A 15,099-nucleotide genomic window follows, 5' to 3' on the forward strand; every position below is an offset into this window, starting at 1 on the left:
TGGATAGCTTGATTTCAGTGGCATGGAGAGCACAGGACTCACGTCTGAGCATACCCGTCCCACTCGGGTAACAAATGCAAAAACAACAGTTGATGGAGAGAATGCAGAACAATGTCATACATTCACCCCAGTACAGGGATCTGGGCCTGAATCCATCGTTGTTTTGCTCACCATGCCATTCCAGTTTGAACCCAACTCTATGCCCCATAAGAAGAGTCCAGCCCGAACTGCCAATCGAGGTCCTCCCTGGACCGGAATCAAGCATCCTAGGACCCGTTTCTGGCTATCAGCCGGCTTCAGCCATCATATCTTGACTCCAGTGGCATAGTGAGCACGGGATCCAAGTCTGGGCATACCCTTCCCACAAAGGGTGAACAGCAAAACAAACAAAATCATGAACGGAATGTAGCACAATGGCAAAACATTCACCCCAGTCATAGATCTAGGTTTAATCCATTGTTATTTTGCTCACCAAGCCACCCCAGTTCAGACATGACCATATGCAAATCAGTCTTGACCCTGTGCCTCATGGGAACAGTCCAGCCCGAACTGCCAAGCCATGTCTTCCCTGGACCAGAAACAAGCATCTTGAGACCGGTTTGCGGGTTCATAACCCTCATCAGCAAGGATATCTTGAATCCAGTGGCAAAGTGAGCAAGGGACATACGTCTGGGGCATACCCTGCCAACGTAGGGCGAACAAAGCATTGTTGGCATGTATGAATTGCTCATCATTGCAACCTTTGTACAGCTAGTCCAAAATCATCTCCTTGCCATCACTTCACTATGACCATAACCTTAATTTAGAAGGACACAAAAAGGGCTGATGTAAGGAGCATGGGGACAAGGGGTGTAACTAGATTACTGAAAACCTACACCAAATTCCTCCTAGGTTTTCATTTTAAATTTGTTGTGCAACCACTTTAGTTATCTGCTCTGACACCAGGATATGCCATAGGTTTCAAGAGGCGAAACGAGGACAAGGAGTGCAAGAGTCGCATGAGGGAGAACATACTTTCAAGTCCACCAGCACATTTTAGGAGCCAGACAAAGTCACTATGAAAATTTATGAAATCGATCAACAGCCAGTAAGGGTTCACAAGGTCAGCAATTTTTCAGACACAAAAGATCCAGGGACCTCCCTGTATAGTCAAATGGTTGGGGAGAAAGGACTTCATGCACGGAAGAGTAAGGCAGACCAGGTGTGGGGAGAAGCAAAGCAGAACAAAGTCAAATGAAGAGGTGGTAGGGTGTCCAAATGGCCTGATAGCAATTATAAAATGCTAGGGTGTGGCCTGATCGAGCACCAAGATGGTAGCTTGATTGCGGAGCTTCCGAGCAGCCGTGCTGAATGAGCTGCCTCGTGACAAGTCAGAGCGGCGATCCATGCCTCGGACAGCGGCTTAAGTGGTCCGAGCCCCTCTGGCATGTGAGAAGTGCAGCAGAACCGGTAGAGATACCCTGGACCTCCCAGCCAGTGGCGGCTGGTGACATTTGTAATTGGTGGGTGGAAAATGAATTTCATAGAGCACCGTAGCGAGCGAGGGGGTTGCGACCGCGCCTTGCCTAACTAATATTCATTAGACAAGCTGTTCTGTGTACCCCTGCGACTGAACATTTGGTGACCTATTAGTACATAGTTTTATCGCTAAATGAGACTGGTCACAAAGAGTGTGTGTCTCTTTGTACATCTTGCTCAAGGTTATTTTGCTAGTTTAATCCATAGAGTATGAGCATCCAATGTGAAGGGCTGCCTTTACAATATTTTTGAGCGATGGGGTTAAGGTTGTGGATTAGCCCCCCACTCCACCCCTAAAAATCTCCCCAGTCAAAGGCAGATTGCCAATACCCAGATCCAAAGTGTTGCAAGGCCCATCTGATCTAGTCTCTTCCATACACACCGCAAATCCGTTGGTGGCATGCAAAATAGGAGTTTGCTGTTTCATAAATGTAAATCTACATACTCCAATACACCCACATATACAACAGTACCTGTACTTTTGGTCTTATAAATCCTAATCATAGACACATGGAAGTTGCCTCACCTGTTAGCATCCCATCTTTCACTCTGATATTTACAGCTAAGTACATTAAGTAAGGCAGTTTAACTTACAATTTAAAAACAAAAACACCTAAACGGGAAAAAGATCCAGTCTCTTAAGCAATTGATTATTAACTAAAATGTACTTTTTGTAAGTGAAAATCGCAGTTGCCATTATTAAGATAATACCCACTAATTTCTTAGCATTAAAATCGGCGGTGATAACAATGGCTATGGAAGGGGATGGCTCTGATTTAGTATTTTGCTTTGAAGTGTCAAGAAACTCAAACAAAACTTCAGTAAAAACAGCAAAAATAAATTGAGAAACCATTTGAGTAACTTACACGTAAGGCAAGAAAATTCTTAAAATTGGTACAGGTAGTGAAAAGGACATACACATAAGTAGCCCACTATAAGGCTGAACTCTTCATCTCATTCCTGTGGGCCAAAAAAAGTCCAGTAAAAGAGTATATTAATGGCCGGCGCTTTGATTGTGCCCTTTAGAGAGCGCCGAGCAATGTTTAACATGAGCATTTCCTTCCACCCGTGCCACCAAGCTGATTGCTGTATGTAATTTAAAATGCACTATTACTTACAACAATCAGCTTGGTGGCGCGGGTGAAAGGTACATTGTATATTTCTCGTCATCAAGCATCAGCTCACTTTGGAAGTACTTAACTTACCTTATTATGTGGTGAAGTCTCGGCAGTGAGTCTCTTCTTTACCGTAGCTACCCACCCACGACGAGCAGTAGTAGCAGGCAGCCTCGGCCCTCGCACCAGAACACGAGGTGTGTGTTGTGTCGTCGTGTTGCAGTACGAGTGTCCGACTATGGACTACAGTTAACGCTTACGCTTCCCAAATCCTGTGCCGCGCTGTGACTAAGCCAATCCAGACGCTGCCCCAGCAGCGCCAGGATTGGCTTGGGCAGGGGTACACAGCCGCCCATTAGGAGACCGGGGCTGCGCCATGAAGCAACTCCCGCTCTTCTAATCTCCAGGCTAATGCGCATGTGCTCCACGGGCTGGTCAGAAAAACGACCACCCCAGAACTGAGCTGAGCATGCGCACGAAGTGCGCTACACCCGACGTCACACTTCCCCCCCCCCCATCCCCTCATGCTACGAATGTGCACACCAGTTGGCTATCCAAATCAGACTATAGAGTCAATTTAGACTGCATATTACTGCACCTACTTTAGTGGGTTCGGGAGGGAGAGCGGGGGAAGGGGGGGGGGGGGGGCTCGAGCTGAGCTGCGTTACATGGAATGCGAGAGGCCTGTCAAACCCTCTTAAGGGACGACAGGAGCTTGCCTATCTAGCAGGACGCAAAATGCATGTTGCATTACTGCAGGAGACCCATTATGCCCTGAAAGAGGACAACTAATTTGCTGCTGCCTGGGGTGGTAACCGTTTTTTCGCTAGTTATAGCACCTACTCCCGTAGAGTTTGTCTTTTGATTTGTAGGTCACTCCCTTTCGTGACTCAGACAGATTAGGGATCCCGAGTGCCGCTACCTACTATTGCCGGGAAACAGGCACATAACGCATACTTTTCATTAATGTTTACACTTCTTATGTGGATACCCGTGCTTTTTTGCTACCATCTCAATGCATATTAGTGGCATACCAATTGATTCTATTATATTTGGGGGAGACTTTAACTTCACACAGACACCTGGGACAGACATCACGGGCACAAGGCACAACACCAAGCCTTGCTCGCCGCATGGCACCTGGTCCCGCATAGACCGATGGTACATAACCTCGGATCTCTTGCTCAATGTACCCCACACTTTATCGGATCATTCACCAGTGCTATTGGCACTGGTTCTGCCCACTGTAGAGAGTCTTTCTGGATCTTGGCACTTCCCAACCAACGCCTTATTACATACTGTTTTCAAGAGTGAAGTGCAAAACGCGGTCATAGAGTGCTTTCAGATAAATACTGGCTTTGTGCCTCGCTAAGCTCCTTTATGGGACGCTTTTAAGTGAATATTAGGGACATCTGCATAGCTAAGCAAGCTGTGGTGCTTCATACAATTCACTGGGATCTTAACGCCACTGAGTGGGAGCTAAGTGACCTGGATGCCAAGACATTGATGGGTGTGGCCCCCTCTCTGTTGCATCAACGTGCTAAGCTATTGGGAGAATTTCAGGAGCTGGCGCATCAAGAGGCGGCTCACTTGGGGAAATATGTTAGCACCCGTGTGTTTGGGGAGGGAGAAAGGCTGGGGCGCACTTTGCCCCGTTTACTTACCCCTAGACAACATGCCACTTATTTTATGCAGCTCCAGGCAACAGACGGCACCAACGCCACAGATGGTGCTGATATCAGTCTATCTTATTGTCCTATTACATCCGCCTCTACAATACGTGTTCCCCACCGACGGCTGAAACCCTGTAAGATTATTTAAATGAAATAGCAAGGGTGTGGATGGAAAAAGGACAGCAACAATTCCTTGCCTCGCCCATTGGCACGTACGAGATTATTGAAGCCATTGACAGTCTGGATGGCTCACAGGCTCCCGGCACAGACTGCCTTACCGGCATATTATTCAAAACGTATAAAGTACTATTAGTATCACATCTCCTGGAGGTTTACGCAGAGGCATTGGAGTCAGGTGTACTGCCCCCCACCATGCGTGAAGCGATAGTAAAATTGCTTCTTAAGCCGGGCAAGCCGCCTGACAGATATGACTCATATAGGCCGTTGTTGCTTTTAAACCAGGATTACAAAATATTAGCGAAGGTTCTAGGCAGGGGCATATCGCTTTTAATTGGTCAGATAATTTCCCCATTCCAGTCGGGTTTTATGCCGAATCGTTCGACCTCGGTAAATTTACGTACATTGTTCGGGTCATCAACCAAATCAACCCTGCTCTCCCTGCTGCAGCAATATTAGATGCGGAAAAAGCATTTGATTCTCTGGAGTGGGAATTTCTACAAGTGGCGCTCAAAAAGAGGCGCTGTCCAATAAATTTGCCTTGTCACGGGGCACTAGGCAGGGCTGCCCATTTTCGCCTCTGCTTTTTATAATAGCAATGGACCCACTGGTGAGGTATCTTCAGGAACGGAGGTTCGAGTGAGGAATAGGGTTTCATCAGGGTCCCCTCCTGGCATCCTTATATGCGGACAATAACCTTTTATTCGTTCGAGAATCTGCCTTAAATCTCTTTGATTATGCCGGAGGTGGAGTGGTTTGGTGTTTTTTCTGGGCTGGTCATCAATAGGAACAAATCTGAAATATTCTCCCTAACAGACACTACCACGTCATTCATGCTGGATTTCCCCCCAGTGCTGGTGTGACGACCCCCCCCCCCCTCCCGCAGATATCTCTGTGTAACTTTGCACCCCACAGCCTCGGAAGTTGTCCGGCTTAATTATGGACCGGCCATAGACTGTCTTTCTGGACAGATATACCGCTGGATAGCACTCCCATCGTCGGTGGCCGGTCTCATTGCGATCATCAAAATGGTTGTGTTACCCAGGTATTTATATTTGTTTTTAAACATCCCAATTCCACACAGTCTCCTTTAGTCCCCTCTGGGGGATGCGGACATGGCTGATCTGGGTAGGGAGACAAGCACGGTGGGCTGGCAGACATTTAGCCCTTCAAAAGAGGAGGGTTCGAAGTACCCGACTTTTATTTGTATTATTTAGTGGCGCAGGTGCATTACGCCTACTTTTGGTACCACCCGGGTGCGTGCTTACAATTCTTGAAACCTGAATAGAACCAGGCCCGTCCCTACCCCCTTTCTACTAGCCTCCCACTTGGGCCTGGGATAACACCGGCTGAGATTCACACACTGCAAACCACAAGTTGGGCTTGGGGGCATCTACGTAGGTACCTAAAGGCGGGCCATTTGTATACCCCGCATTCGCCGATTTTAAATAATCTATGGATATCCCCCACGACTGAAGTTGTAACAGCGTATACTCACTCATTGTCAGTTACAAACTATAGGAGGTATGTTTAGAGACGGACACTTGCGTACAGTGACAGATTCGGCAAATGGTCAGGATACAACTACGTTAGACCGCTTTCTTGTGCACAGAACATGAATGTCACTAATCACTGCACTGCACCCTGATACAGAGGAACCCCCTGAGTTCCTCCCACTTACTACAATCATTACTACACCGGACAGAACACACATGGTTTCTAGAATGTACTGACAATCGCAGACACTCTGACCAATGATGGCCGGTGGGGCACGTGTGTAGGAAGCTGGCTCTGGAAATACTATACCAAAGTCAGGTATAGTATGCACAGAGTCCAGTGCAACCCCAAAGGTAGACGGAGGTAAAGTTTTGATAGCACCTCACTCTCTATTTGTGGTAGTGTGGTCGAGCAGTGAGGCAGTATCAGAGGACAGTGTTAAGCATTTGTTGTACCCACTTAGTCAGCAAATGAACTCACACAAAGATTGAACCTCAGACCAATTGTTCTGTATAAAAATATTCTTAGTTATTTTATTTTCTAGAACCAAGCAAGCCTGGCACAGGTAAGCAATAAATACTATACAGTAGTAATGCAGTGTGTAAACAGTTTGAATTGTAATTGCATATGCACTTTGCTTTGACTTACAGTATGGTTGCAGAGAAATGAAATACTTTGTAAATACAATACAGAGACTTGAATGGGCTTTTCAGTAAAATAAAAGTTAAGTTACTTTTTGCATTACTTTTCTTACACAGAGTAGTATACCTAGATACTACCCTGGGACATTTCCTGTAAACAGGTAAGTAAAATCGTTTTTGTTAAACAGTACAATTTTAAACAATTTCTTTAGGTTTTTAAACGCCACACTTAGAAATGTTTCCAAGAAAAACAGTTGTTAACTTTTGGAGGAAAATAATGTTATCAGTTTTAAGCTAAGTATTTGGTAGTGTGAGTTGAGGTTCTGGAGGTAGACTCAGGGGTCCCCCAGGGTCAAGGATGCACTCTTGTTACACCGTCAGCTGCACTAGGGCGGCCGGGTGCTGAGGCCCAATGTTATTAAATGGGGGATAGGGGGCCTCAGTTTGGTGGCTGTGGACAAGCAGGCCACTTGGTTGTGGGAGCAAAGCTCCTAGATTTTATCTCAGGGCAAATGGGGATACAAAGTAGCACCAAAGGTGCACCCTCAGCGGCACTAGGGCGGCCGGGTGCAGGGTGCTTTTTAGATGTCAGACGCCCTGTTGCAATGGGGAACCTCCAGTTTGAAAAGACACTGCAGGCTTGGGGAAAAAGGTCTTTTGGGTGCGACCACCACTTCGAGAGGTGAGTTGGGAAGTTGGGGGTTGGTTAGGCACAGTCGATTTGGCCACCCAATGCCGTGGGGCATCGGGTGCAGAGGTGCCTTTTGGGGTCGGATCTTCTTACCAGCTCCGGGTGGCGGTTGGAGGAACCTTCCGGATTTAGGTGGCAAGCGTCGGCTGGAGGCTTGAGGCAGGCCAGGGGTCGCCGGATCTCGGGTCAGGATCACAGAGGGGACCTACTCATGGTGCTTGCTACTTAAGCTCTGGCCGTGGGCGACCGGTGCAGCGTGGTGCGGATTCGCGGTGACCGGACGGAGCCAGAGGTTGCAGATTAACAAATCCTGTGTTCACAGGAGACAAAGTCTTTGTGGTTGAGGGCAGACAGGTCCTCCTGGGTTTTCGAGATTGCTGGCTGCAGGACACACCAGGATTTCGCAGGAGCAGGTTAGAGGTGGAGCCAGGTCAGTAGGGCTGGGGCCAAGTCAGTGGGCCTGTTCCTGGTTGGCTGAGTACCCCCATCTGCAAGATGGCGTGGACTGAGAGTTGTGCTCACCTTGCCTCCCCCACCTGAGGGGATGAGTTGGCAGAGGTGGGCACACCTCTCTTCCTCACGTTGTTTCCCGCTGGTTCTCCCACACAAAGTGGGGGTCAGAACCAGTGGGGCTAATTTGCTGAAAGCAGCAGGTGGCCTGGGGAACCTCACTAATGCAGCAAGCCTTTGAAGCTTTCCCTTAGTGATCTCTGCCCATCCTGGGGGAGGAGACTTGGCACCTCGTCCCAGGATGTGCATTGTTTCAGGCCCCAGAGAGCAGCAGGCTCTCGAACCAGGGGTCTAGCAAACGGTCTGGTGGTGGCAGCTAAAAGCAGCCTTTCAGCCCTGACACTAGTGGTAGGTTCGTTTTCAGGGGGGGGACTCTAAGATGCCCTCTGTGTGCATTTTTCCTTAAATCACACACTGGAATCAGTGTGGGTTTCATGTGCTGAGAAGTTTGATACCAAACGTCTCAGTTTTCAGTGTAGCCATTATGGCGCTGTGGAGGTTGTAATGACAAACTCCTAGTACCATATACTCTTAATGGCTGCACTGCACTTACAATGTCCAAGAATGGACTTAGACACTGTAGGGGTACAGGTCTCATGCACCTGTACCCTCACCACTGTTACCGTGCACCCAGCTAGAGGGGTGACGGATCTATGCCAGGGCAGTGGGTTGTAGGCATGGCACACAGATGTGTGCCATGTCGACTCTTCACTTTGTCCTGCACCAAAATATGCAGCCTGCAAAGGCAGTTTGTGCACGCAATGGTACAGGAACTCTAATGGTGGCACACTAAGTGTTGTAGCCCTTAGAGGCCTTCTCTGGTCACAGTGCCCTGGGTACCTGTGGTACCATTTACCAGGGGCTGACCTGTGGCCAGAGATGCCAATTGGGTTTAGGCTTTAATGAAGTTTTAGAAAACGAACATAGGCCCTGGGTACCTGATTAGCAGGAGCCCAGCGAACACTCAGTCAAAGCATCCGCAATCCAGCAAAAAGGGATGACAGCCATGCAGAAAGAGGGCCCTTTCTCAAAACGTGTGGCCTGAGAGGGAGACCTGGCGCAGCCCATGACAGACATGATGTGGGCCTATTGCTATGAGAATTAACGTCTGGTGTCAAACTATAAAAACAAACTTTTACATTTTAAATATCTGCATAGGATCTACATCACCCCTGTGATGCTTGCAAAAATAGACTGCACAAGGCCGGATAGCTGTCAGAGGCGTGCACTGGCGCATGCTGATTTCATTCACTAGGCATGGAAGGAGTAGTTTCTTACCTGTAACTCCAGTTCTGTATTTCATGCTGCTAAGGTTATGCGTATTCACCCTAAGTTCCTTCCCAAGGTGATTTCTGATTTTCATGTTAATCAGACTATAACTTTACCAACATTTTTCCAGGATCCTTCCTCTCCAGCGGAACAGTCTCTTCATTCCCTAGATGTAAGAAGGTTGTTGAAATTCTATCTGGATAAGACCAAGGGTATTCGTAGATTTGACCAATTGTTTGTCAACTATGGGTCGGTTAGGACTGGTCTGGCTACTTCTTAACAGTCCATCTCTAGGTGGATTGTGTCATGTATCCAGCTCTTATCAGAAAGCGAATAAGACCTTAGGGGGGTAAGCCTAAGGCTCATTCTACCAGGGGCAAAGCAGCTACAACAGTTTTGCTTCAAAATGTTCCCATTGCAGAGATCTGCAGGGCGGACACTTGAAAGTCGGTCCATACCTTTGCTAAGCATTACTGTCTGGAGTCTTATGCCAGAGCAGATGCTCAGGTTGGGCAGGCTTCGCTGCGGAATTTGTTCACACAATAGTGGTGTTGTCTATTTTTCTCCACCGCCGGGTTGTTTTTGGTTGGGCTTACCATTCTATTCACTAGATTATGACTATACACAGAGATCCCCTACTACAGAAGGAGTAGTTTCTTACCTGATACTCCAGTTCTGTAGTAGGGGTATCTCTGTTATAGTCATAAGCGCCCGCCCACCTCCGCGGTGGAGAAAATGGTACTGTGATGTATGCTACAGGCCTTGCTTTATACACCTTCAAAAAGAACTGAAAGTAAAAGGAAGGGGCTGTGCTTGCTGGGATACCAAGGGTCTCTAGAGAGTTCCTTAAAGGCACGGTATCCCTTTTCCAGACACATAATGGGAGCCTATGGAGGCTTGTCTGTCCTTACCTTCTTTTCTATCATTCCAAGGATTTGGTGAGGGGAGGAACGTTTCTCTATGGGTGAAACTTGACAGATTGTGTTAAATGTGTTATTGGTGTTATTTCCTTGGCATTTCTAGTTGAAGTACTGGACAGTGTAGCCTTGTAGGTACAGGCTGCAATATTGCCTTTAATTTTCTCTTAAGTGTCTATGCAGGATTGCAATGAAGACAGCTTAAGAGATTATTTTTGATTGCTCCGGGGTCCACACACATGGGCGGGACGATTCACTAGATTATGACTATACACAGAGATAGTTACATCACTAGACAGGTCATGAATTCTACCCTGTCTTGGCTATTTTTAGGTCGAGCCTTTACCATTCCGCAGGAATGGGAAATGGGGAGAATTCAAGTCGGCTATTTTCTCGTCAAACCAAAGGGCTTTCAGCCCGCGGTTTTCATGCAGTGCCCGTCAACATGCACGCGCATCGCATGCAAGCCCAGCCCAGTCCTCCCCTCATTCACGCCCACCCACCAGGCTCTCCCGCCCCCATCAGGCTTCTCTCCCAATCCGCATGCAAGCCCAGCCCAGTCCTCCCCTCATTCACGCCCACCCACCAGGCTCTCCCGCCCCCATCAGGCTTCTCTCCCAATCCGCATGCAAGCCCAGCCCAGTCCTCCTCATTCACGCCCACCCACCAGGCTCTCCCGCCCCATCAGGCTTCTCTCCCAATCCGCCTGGCTCCCCTCGCGCATTCGCGCCTCCCACCAGGCTTTCCCGCCCCCATCCGGCGTTTCATTTTTTTTTTGTTTGTTTCTGGTGCACGTCGCGTTTCTCCTGTCCGAGTGCTCGTTTTGGCTTCCCAGGTTGTTTACTGATATATTTGTCTCAACAAATCCCCTCCATTTTAACGGAAAGGTCTGGAATAGTTGTATGTCTGAGATATGCGGCTTTCGAGGGGAGGTTTATTCATGAGTTCTACAGTGTCTGGATGTTCAGACAACAGTTTTGGTGTTTGTTTATCCTGAGAAACCGCAGTGTATGCTGGTAACTTTTATATAACCTGGAGTTCACAGAGCGTAAAACGCTTGCGAGGTCGACTCGTCTCGTGCCTTTTATCATTCAGGCCACGGCGCATAAAGTGGAACTTTTGATTCAATAAACAATAAAAATCGTGACTTTTCCGTAATACATTTTGAACTTCAAGCATGCGTAATTACCATGTAAATCCCGACATTCTAAGTTTTAAAAGATCTTTTTGAAAAATAAAACATTTATTTTGAGCTAAGCACTAGCTATCATCTGCACTGTAGTCTATAAATACAGTCAGCTTTTCTTATCTCCCAATGGCAGCGACCTCTCCAAGTATCTGTACTACACGGCACGTCTGGCTTCTAGGAGACTTTTCGCAAATTAGAAAGTTCAGCTCTGTATAGATGCGAGATAATTGTTTTATTTCTGCCATTTACTTTAACAGTTGCATATACAAGTGTAAGACTCTAACGCCACCTGGAGCCGAAGTCAGAAAGAGAGAACTTTCTTTTCCGCCTTTATCCTTTATGTAGTCACATATTTAAAGCGGCAGTTCTTCGAAAATGATGCACTTTCTTGCCACCAGCACATCAAAGGGCTTCGCCCAGCGTGCGCTCAGCGGCTTCTCCTCCCCTAATTAATCATGGCTGGCCGGCCGTGCTTTCAGTTTCCCGGCCGCTCTTAACGCTTGTTTTTTTGTCCGGGACCCCTGCTGTTTCCGCCCTCTGACCACCGTCTGACAGAAGCACAGTATTTCCAATATAAATGCTGTGGTGCTGGACAACAGTTTGTTGTAATTTATACCTGTCCCGCTTCTTTTCATTAGAATTTTTTTTATTTACAGTCTCCTTCCTTCAGCACGTTGCAGTTTGTTTTCCTTGCACCGCCCCTTCTTACAGTCCCTTTAACCATTTTGGTACGGCAGCGATGGAGTTGCTCTGCCCCAACTAGCATGTTTTTGTTAAGCCTCCAAATGTGCAGCACAAACACGGCGTACAAAGAGATTAACGTGTTGCCTGGAGCACATTTCGGGAAGAACATTAAATGAAAGTTCAAACCCACTTTATGGTACCGTAACTTGCTTTCACTTGTTTTCTTTGTTTCCAGTGCTATTTTAGAGCTTTGTGCAAACTACACTTGCGGTTTTCACTCACACGTACTACCAGTATTTTGCTAGTAATAACTTTGAGGGAATAGCATATTTTTGTTTTCTAAATAGCATGCACCCTCAACCCCTCACTCACCCTCACTCACCCTCACTCACCCTCACTCACCCTCACTCACCCTCACTCACCCTCACTCACCCTCACTCACCCTCACTCACCCTCACTCACCCTCACTCATCCTCACTCATCCTCACTCATCCTCACTCATCCTCACTCATCCTCACTCATCCTCACTCATCCTCACTCACCCTCAACCCCTCACCCTCACTCACCCTCAACCCCTCACCCTCACCCACCCTCAACCCCTCACCCTAACTCACACTCACTCCTCACTCACCCTCAACGCCTCACCCTCACCCACCCTCAACACCTCACCCAAACTCACTCACTCACCCTCACGCTCACTCACTCTCACTCACCCTCAACCCCTCAATCACCCTCAACACCTCACTCACCCTCAACACCTCACTCACCCTCAACACCTCACTCACCCTCAAACACCTCACTCACCCTCAACTCCACAGTCACCCTCACACGCACTCACCCTCAACTCCTCACCCTCACACTCACACACTCACACCCCCTCACTCACACTCACACACACTCAATGACAATAACTCACACTCAGACTCGCACACCCTCACGCTCACACACCCTCACCATCACACCCCATCACCCTCACACCCCCTCACTCACACTCACACTCAATGACAATACCTCACACTCACCCTCACCCACCCTCAACGCCTCCACCTCAACTCCTCACCCGCACTCACCCTCAACACCTCAATCACCCTCAACACCTCACCCTCAACACCTCACCATCACTCACCCTCAACACCTCACTCACCCTCAACACCTCACTCACCCTCAACTCCTCACTCACCCTCACTCTCACTCATCCTTACTCACCCTCAACACCTCACCCTCATCTACGCAACGCCACTCATCTACTAAAAGACACTCAACTACGCAACGCCACTCAACTATGCAATGCCACTCAACTATGCAACGCCACTCAACTATGCAACGCCACTCAACTATGCAACGCCACTCAACTACGCAACGACACTCAACTACGCAACGACACTCACACATGCAACACCACTCACACATGCAACACCACTCAACTACGCAACGACACTCAACTACGCAACGACACTCAACTACGCAACGCCACTCACACATGCAACGCCACTAAACAACGCAACACCACTCAACTACGCACACATGCAACGCCACTGCCACATGCAACGCCACTCACACATGCAACGCCACTCACACATGCAACGCCACTCACACAGGCAACGCCACTCACACAGGCAACGCCACTCACACAGGCAACACAAATCACACAGCCAACGCCTCACACACAGGCAACACCTCTCACACACGCAACGCCACTCACACACGCAACGCCACTCACACACGCAACGCCACTCACACACGCAACGCCACTCACACACGCAACGCCACTCACACACGCAACGCCACTCACACACGCAACGCCACTCACACACGCAACGCCACTCACACACGCAACGCCACTCACACACGCAACGCCACTCACACACGCAACGCCACTCACACACGCAATGCCACTCACACACGCAACGCCACTCACACACGCAACGCCACACACGCAACGCCACACACGCAACGCCACTCACACACGCAACGCCACTCACACACACAACGCCACTCACACACGAACAACACTCACGTTGCCAATTGATCGTGCAGTACGACAGGTGGAACTATTACAATGGCAAATAACAATGCCTTTCACTGTTGTTATCATTTAGAATACATAAAGGGCTTTGTCATTTACACAACCAATAGCTCAAACTTTCCTACTGCGAGACCTATTGGCAACGCCAGTGCTTGTTAACATTGGTGTTGGGAGCTATACCCTATTAAAATTATGTTTCTGCTCCTTAAACCAATTTTACTCACCTTCTTTATTTTCTTGGTACTCCCCTTGCACTGCACACTCTCTCTTTTTTACCCCGTCAGTTACTTTACCAACACACACGTTTGTGACCCTAATACCAACACATACTAACAGGAAGGTTAATTTCCTTCTGCTAGAGAAACAAGATCCAGTATAGTGTTGGTCCTCGGAGCCCCAAATGATGAAGGGCGGTTCCGAGTGGTGACTGATGGGTGCCAGAGACCAGACACCGATCTTGATCTGGCCTGTTTAACACCACTTCTTTTCCAGTCATATGGCGATTGGGAGCGTTACACCTTCGCTGTCCTCAATATTAGCCTGTCTTACTCCTGACCCTCTGATACTTTTTTGTGTTATATACACAGAGATCCCCTACTGAAGAACTGCCCTGCTGTTCTGGCATTCTGGGAGGCAGTATTCGGGAACTAGGAGATAATTAATTGTCGAGATGGAGCTCTCTCATACACCCTTACTGGCATTGCTAGGGTATGTACTCCCTTTGAGTCCTGGGATTAGGCATTTTACCACAATTGCATTACTGCTAGTCAAGAGGCAGGTTTCCCTAAACTGGGGTGGAGCTGCACCGCCGTAGGTGAAGTCCTGGCCGGAGGCATTTCATATATTGTGATACTTATAGTGATGTACCTGCGTCTTTGTTGCCTCTCACTTCCAGCCCCAAAATTATCTGGCAACCACTCCGTTCTTATTTGTTACTTCAGCCTGAACTCACTGACTTAAATCTCATTCACTGTAACATGATTGTTGGGTTAGCCGGCTGGTCATACGGATCACATTTATCAAAATATCATTACTTTAGGAGCCTATATTGTTTTGACGTTGATGTCTACGGAATTACTGCCTCTATGCAGGACACTTTCTCTGTCAAGGATTGGTCCACATGCTTTGCATTGTATGTGCAGTGAATTTTTGTATATTCTTGAAAAATTCCAATAAAAACAAGTTTCAACAA

General features: G+C 47.9%; 1 protein-coding gene across 2 annotated transcripts in view; it reads right to left on the reverse strand.

Annotated features, from left to right (window-relative positions):
* The window catches only part of CDC25C (cell division cycle 25C), a 432,607-nt gene that overhangs the window by 80,022 nt on the left and 337,486 nt on the right, over positions 1 to 15,099 (reverse strand). The window lies entirely within an intron of this gene.

This window comes from Lissotriton vulgaris, chromosome 7, assembly GCF_964263255.1.
Source record: "Lissotriton vulgaris chromosome 7, aLisVul1.2, whole genome shotgun sequence".
NCBI classification, from domain to species: domain Eukaryota; kingdom Metazoa; phylum Chordata; class Amphibia; order Caudata; family Salamandridae; genus Lissotriton; species Lissotriton vulgaris.